General features: G+C 52.3%; 1 long non-coding RNA gene across 1 annotated transcript; it reads left to right on the top strand.

Annotated features, from left to right (window-relative positions):
• Window positions 1-1,225: 1,225 nt before the first annotated feature.
• On the top strand, window positions 1,226-6,287 carry LOC120511149. Its single transcript, XR_005629679.1, has 3 exons — window positions 1,226-1,429; window positions 1,520-1,609; window positions 3,586-6,287. It is a non-coding gene; the product is annotated as an uncharacterized LOC120511149 (long non-coding RNA).
• The last annotated feature ends 226 nt before the right edge of the window (window positions 6,288-6,513 follow it).

Genomic DNA, 6,513 nt, shown 5'->3' with positions numbered 1-6,513 from the left:
CCCTCTGCGTGCCAGGGGACAGGGACCCGCATGGCCGCGTCTGGGGGGTCTGGGGGCACAGGGGAGCAGGGAGGGTCCCAAAATGAGCCTGCTCGGGGTTGAACCCCTCCGCCCTGGCCCCTCTTTGCTCCTCCACCCTCGCCCCGCTAACGGAGATTTCAGCGCGGCGTGGGGCGGGCGGGGGGGTCCCCGCAGCTCTGGGGAGGGGGCGCTGGAGTGGCAGGGATTTACGGGTGGGTTCCTCGGCATCTCCAGCACAAGCCATGTGCTGCCAGATGGGATTGGGAAACACGCTCCAGGTGAAGCGCTGCGTGGGAAGCGCCCGGCTCCGCTCCCCGCGGGGCCCTCCCGGGAGCCCCGGGCTCGGGTGGGCACCCACGGGGGGCACGGGAGAGAGGAGAGGCGCTTGGCGAGCTGTTTTGCACAAATATTTTCAAGCGGTAAAGAAGATTAAAATGCTTGAGCCCTTCCAGCTTGTCCGGGCGCTGCCGCACGCCCCTTGCCGAGGATTTTCGCATCAATCCCTCCTTGTTTCTGCGCACGGGATTAAACCGGGAATTAATATTTTAAACTACGCAAGAACCCGGCGGCACAGGACGGGGCTGCGCTCCGCGGGGTCGCAGATCAGCCGCTGAGAATGTCACACGCTTCCCTGGGGATTTTCCCCGCTAATCTGCCGCTAATTAGCGGCGGGAGCGCACCCACGGGATGACGAGGCGCTGCCTCGCACCCACGCCACGGAGCAGCGCTCCTCGCATCCCTCCTGCCCAGGAATTCCGACGCCTCCCGAGGCGCGGTCCCTGCGAGCAGCCGGCACAAGGGGGCGGTTAAGGACAGCCGGGAGCCCCGGGGCTGCGGGGATAACGGGGGGCCCGGGGGGAGCCCCCTCCGAGCATCCCCGACAGTTCGCCTTCCCAGCAGCGGCTGTGCTGGCGGCCGGGGAGAGGAGAAAAACCATAAAAATACTAAAAATCAAACTCTGCAAAGGTGGCTGCGCCCCCTCCCCGCTCTGAGGAGGTGGCGAGACACCGGCCCGGGTCCTCCCCCCGGTGTCGGGGCCACCCGGAGCCGCTCGGGGGGCTCAGAGCTGCTCAGGGTGATGGAGCTCGGTGCGGGTGTCACATCCTCCACCCGCCAGAGCCTTTCCTGAAGTGACCTATTTACACTCTCATTGGTTTAAATTAATTTTTTTTTTTTTACCCGAAAAGCTTTGAGAAGCGGCGGAACAAGCGCCAGTGAGAAAGGGAGAAATGGATGCGTTTTGTACATTGAAAAAAAAAATGAAATTAAGTCACTTGCTGGTCCCCTTAGCGATGAAACACAGAGGGGAAGATTAATACTGCAGCATAACCTGTGCCTGCATTCTCTGTCCTGCACCTCTTCCCAGATATTCCAGCTGCACTGAAACCCGTCTGTGCATCAAAATGAGGTGATCAGTCTAATTTTTTTTTTCTTATTTCTAGAAGAAAACACTGGCTCCTCTGGCCATGAAAAAACACCGTGTCAATTGCCATTTCAGATTTTTCAAAAAACATGTTCAGCTCTAAGAATTCCTCCGAATTCGTTACACTCCACCGCGCCAGGCTGCGCCTTGCTGGTCCCGGCGAAGGTAAAAATTCACGTCCTAAAATAAGTCGTAAAAAAAAAAAAAAAGAAAAAAGAAAAAGAAAAGCACAATTTACATTTGAATATCTAACTTGAACATGATTATAATTACAATCGTCAGACATCGAGCAGTGTTGTCTCCCATGAACAGACAGTTTTGGGGATGTAAACACAATTTTAATCGTGACGATCTCTGGGAATGAAGGGAAATTAAGGAGTTATAGCAATTTTTTTCGACGTTTGATCAAAATATTTTTGCCCGGAGATTGCTTGCCAAATGAAAGCAAAATAGGAACGATGTGCACTGTAATTCAGAAGAGTTTTGTTATGGAAAGAGCCCAAGCCCGCGGTCTCTCAGGGCTGAGCTCTCTCCTCCTCCCGGGGGATTTTTGGGAGCTTCTCCCCTGCGGCAAGTGCCCCTGGCAAACAGGTACCGCTGGGGCAATTTTCGATCGAGCATTTTTCAGCCCAAACGCCCAATTCTGAAGCCACTACAACGACCTGAGTCGCCTTTTCCCTCGGAAGTGCCCGAACTGCCCCCGATTTAAGGAGATTTAAGGAGATTTAGGGCTCGCAGGGAGATGCAGCCGCTGGCGGGCTCGGGGCGCGTTCCCCTCCCGGTTTTTGGGGTTCCCCTGCCCGGGGCACCCCCTGCTCCTCCCGGCAGCCCCGAGCCAGGCCCGCAACCCCGCAGGGCTCCGGCCAGGGCGGGATTTGCGTTAATTAAATATTGTAGAGGTGGCGAGGGCTGCACCCCAAATCTCCATCTGCTGCCCTGCCCCAATTCGGAGCTTCCTGCGCTCGTCCCCGCGGAGCTGCGCCCGCTCTGGCGGTGTCCCCATCCCCTGGGGACCCCGATGGAGCCCTCGGGGGGTGTCCCCTCACTGTCCCCTCTTTCTGCTGCCCCTGGGTGCGCGGGACTGCGGCTCAGCCCCCAAAAAGCAGCCGAAGTCCCCAAGGGGACACCAAGGAGGCCTCCCCGAGTCCCCGCGGGGTCCGCGCCTGATTCACTTGGGCTCTCCCCGCTAGGAACGGCTGCGGCGGGGCTGGCTGGATAATTATTAGCTATTAATTGAGTTCAAGACCTTTTCCGGCGGTGGGAAATGAGGAGCCCGAGCAGCGAGCCCAAGGAGGGGCTGCGAGCAGCCAAAGAACCGCGGCCTGACCCAGAACCCCGGGGGCGGGGAGAGGTGGGGGGAAAAGGGGCGACAAAAATTCATGAGGTGAAAATTATAGAAACTTCAGAGGCAGGGATTGATTTCCGAGACACCTCGGGGAGAGGGGGGAGAGGGGCGATGCCCGACGGGGCGGGCCGGGGTCCCCGGGCAAGGTGAGGAGCGGGGCCGGGGTCCCCCCGGACCCCCAGCGAGCTCCTACCGATGCCGCTTTCTTATCTTTGCACGCTTCCACCTTCCAATTAAACTTCCCCAAATTGCCAAAAGGCTGATTTGCATGCAAGGGACCCCGCTCAAAGATGCTAACTTATTGTCTCCTCCCAGAACTTAACATTTCTCTCTTCAGTTCCCACTTGAAAGAAGTTTTAGAACAGTATTCAAAGACTGTCCAAACGAACAAAACCTTCCCCTTCGCTCGGGAGAGAAATCCGGTGTATTCAATACGAGGGCATATTCTCAGAAGTTTGCAGATTTGGGTTTAAAGGCGGTATTGTTCGTGCCTTTTTCCTGAAACTTCTTTATTTTTTTTCTCCCTCAGACCGCGGCTCACATGCCTGCAAAGGATTATTAAAATAAAACATCATAGAGCATTTTTCCTCCGTTATTTCTCCCCCTTCTTTACTGTTTAGAATTACTTTTCTGGAGGAGCTTTCCAAGCACCCCCCCCAACCCTGCAAGTCATAATTAAGAACATTTTTTTCCCCCCCCTAACAAACAGGAGAAAGACTCAAACACTTCTCCGAATGTTCCTTTTTCTTTAAACACTAACAGCGTTCTAAAAGCGGAAACATTTATCTCTTCCCAGAACACCTGAAAACATTCTCGGGGCTGCACAGACGCTGTTCTTCTACAGCTGAACAAATTAAAGCGGCGAGATTTTGATACCAGAAGCATCTGTGAGAGCAGAAAATAAACGCAAACCTAAATTCATACTGGGTTTGGGGGAAAAAAACACAAAACTGTTTACAAGGCGCCGGGATCTCAGTGTTCAAACACCCCATACACAGGCAGAGGTATTTTTTTTAGGATTAAAAGATGATGATCCAATGGGCTGAGGATGTAAAACTCCTTTGGGGAATGCGATAAACTGCAAAAAGCCAGTGGCAACTCATTCCTGATTAACTCCTTTTTATAAAGGGGCGGAATGGAAGCGAACAGGGACCCGACGGGACAGGAACATATTTTATTCATTTAATACAAAGCAGCTCCTTAAAAAAAAAAAAAAAGATCTTTAAAAAGGCAGTTCAGAGCATAACTCACGGGCCGGGGGGGAAGGCAAAAAAAAAAACCTGATGGGGTGTGAGGTGATGTCGCCGTCATCCCTCGCTCCCCGGGCTGCGGGACCGGCCCGGCCCCCCGGGACCCCCCGATGCTGGGGGACCCCCCTGCCCCCCCCGGCTCTCCCCGCTGACCTTAAAGGCGGAATCAATGAAATGGTGTAAGCGCAGAGAGCACAAAGAGCTCCTGTGCTCGGCTCTGCAGATCATAACCAGAGATGGGAAAGTATTTACGGGACTCTCGGAGTGACTGGTCCATCACTAGCGAAAAAATAATATTTTTAACCGCAGGGAAGCAAGAGTTCATGTAGATTTACAAACGAGGAGAAAGTAACTGTAAGAACATGTGTTAAAAAGGCAGCAGAAAGAATTCCATCGATTTCCATGAGAGGTGGATCGCATCCAGGAAGAATGAGTCAACTTCATTCCTTGGGCAGAGCTGGCCAGGCTGAGAGAATTACACCAGAAATGCCTCGGCATCACCTCGTGTCCCCCCTCCGTGCGCTGCTGTCCCACTAAGGACCTCTCCAGTGTGGTTACGGCTCAGAACGAGGTGGGAATTCTTTTAAAAACGGCTTTTAATCCCCGGCAAAGGATGGTTTGGGAAATGTATTCTCCCCGCGGTGTCACATCAGCTGCAGATAACTGCTGAGCCGAAAAGCCTCTCTCACACACACAAACACACCATCCATGGCAGGACAGGACAGCTCAGGGCTCAAGGAAGATGAAAGGCAAAATTTCCCCATCACAGGGATCCACTCCTCTGTTCTGGCTCCTAAACCCTGTTTCTCCTCTCCCCACAATTTTGGTGTTGAGCCGTGCGAGGTTTTGGTTTTATTTGCAGGGAGGAGGTGAAAACTCCTGCAAAGTTTCCTCCCCACTCCCTTCTCCCAGGGCAGGGGACTCTGCTCACCCAGAAGGATGAATTGAGAGAGAAACCTTTCTCCACTCACAAATGCACATTTATTGTGGGCTCTTTTACAGGTGGAAGAACAAACTACTCGTTCCTTTCAGAGATTTGGGTTGAAACAGCAATGGACAAACACTGTCAGAGTCCTGCCCTTTGCTTTCAGACACCCCAAGTTTCACACAGACCCTCCCCCATTCTTCATTAACACAAAAATAGCACTTCAAACATCGAACAGGGAGCTCATCAGGCTTTTCCACCTTGCTGGTGGCTTTTTAGCCCAGAAATTCTCCAAATGAGGGCTTGTGGCAGCCTCAGACGGATGCCAGAATTTTGTTGTGAGGCGCAGCCTGTGATAAGCTCATCAATGAATAGTTAAAAACCAAGCTCCAAAAGTGTGGTTAGAAAATGAAATGCAAATATATACAAACTGGCCAATGGTTCCTGTGGATATAAATGCCTGCCTACCTCATGAGTGCTATTTTCCAGCCAGCTTTCCAAGCAGAGCAGCCCTTGCACTCCTGTATCTACAATTGTGCCATTTATAAGCCAGGAGCCCACCTCGCCCAGGCCCTGGTTCCTGCAGTGACTCATGTTCCACTGGCTTATTCCTGGGAAGATCTGTGCTAAAACACAGCAAAGAGCAGAATTTTGGGGAAGGAATGGCCCAGTTGGGAAAGCACCAGACACTCTCACTATTCCTTGTGTCAGAAAACCTGGAAATGCTGCTTTGCAGCCTGTGGGAGAGAAAGGCTTTTACAACTGGCACTAAAAGAAAATATTGCACTGCCACCTGGGTCAAACAAAAGTCTGCGTGAATGTGGAAACCCAGGGCACTGGGAATATTTCTCTGTCTGCTCTGGGGTGCCCTGACCCCCTGGGCAGCACTGACTTTGACCCTCATTCATGGAGAAAGTTCCCTAGACTTCAAGATAGACTGGAATCCACAAAAGTGTGAAATTGGTTATAGAGAGTGGTGTAAGTGTGTCACTTAGGTGAGGAATTTAGGGTTTGGGATTTTTAGTGTGTTGTGGATGGGAGGGCACAGGGTGTTGTCCTGGGTTTCTTCTTCATGCTTCTTCTTCCTCCTTCTTCATGGGTTTGGGTGGCATCTTGCAATTGTGTGGAAAAATCTACATTGCAGCTCTTTGGGATCAGTGATTGGGTTAAAAGGGGAAATAATCTAGGTGTTGGTTCTTAATTGGATAGTTTAGCCTTAAAACACCTTGTAACAAGAGATTGTTGGCCATTTCTGTGGTGCTTTTCCAGCGTGCTGAGCCTGGTGTGGACAGTGTGCAAAACTTTATATAAAATAATAATAAACAAAAACCTGAAGACCGAAAAAGTCCAGTGGGTCTCTCTTTTCTGACAGGAGGATCTCCCCTAAAAGGGGAGCCTCTGGGGTCGGGGAATCAGCAACAGGTACCCCAGCAGATGGATAATTCTGGCTCAGGTTGGGGATTCTCCATCCCTGGCAGTGCCCAAGGCCAGGCTGGATGGAGCTCTGAGCACCCTGGGGTGGTGGAAGGTGTCCCAGCCCTGCTCATGG

Source organism: Passer montanus, unplaced genomic scaffold (genome assembly GCF_014805655.1).
Source record: "Passer montanus isolate IOZ18808 unplaced genomic scaffold, ASM1480565v1 scaffold62, whole genome shotgun sequence".
Lineage (NCBI taxonomy): Eukaryota > Metazoa > Chordata > Aves > Passeriformes > Passeridae > Passer > Passer montanus.
Note: the sequence above shows the minus strand (reverse complement) of the source record. Positions and strands in the feature narration are given on the sequence as shown.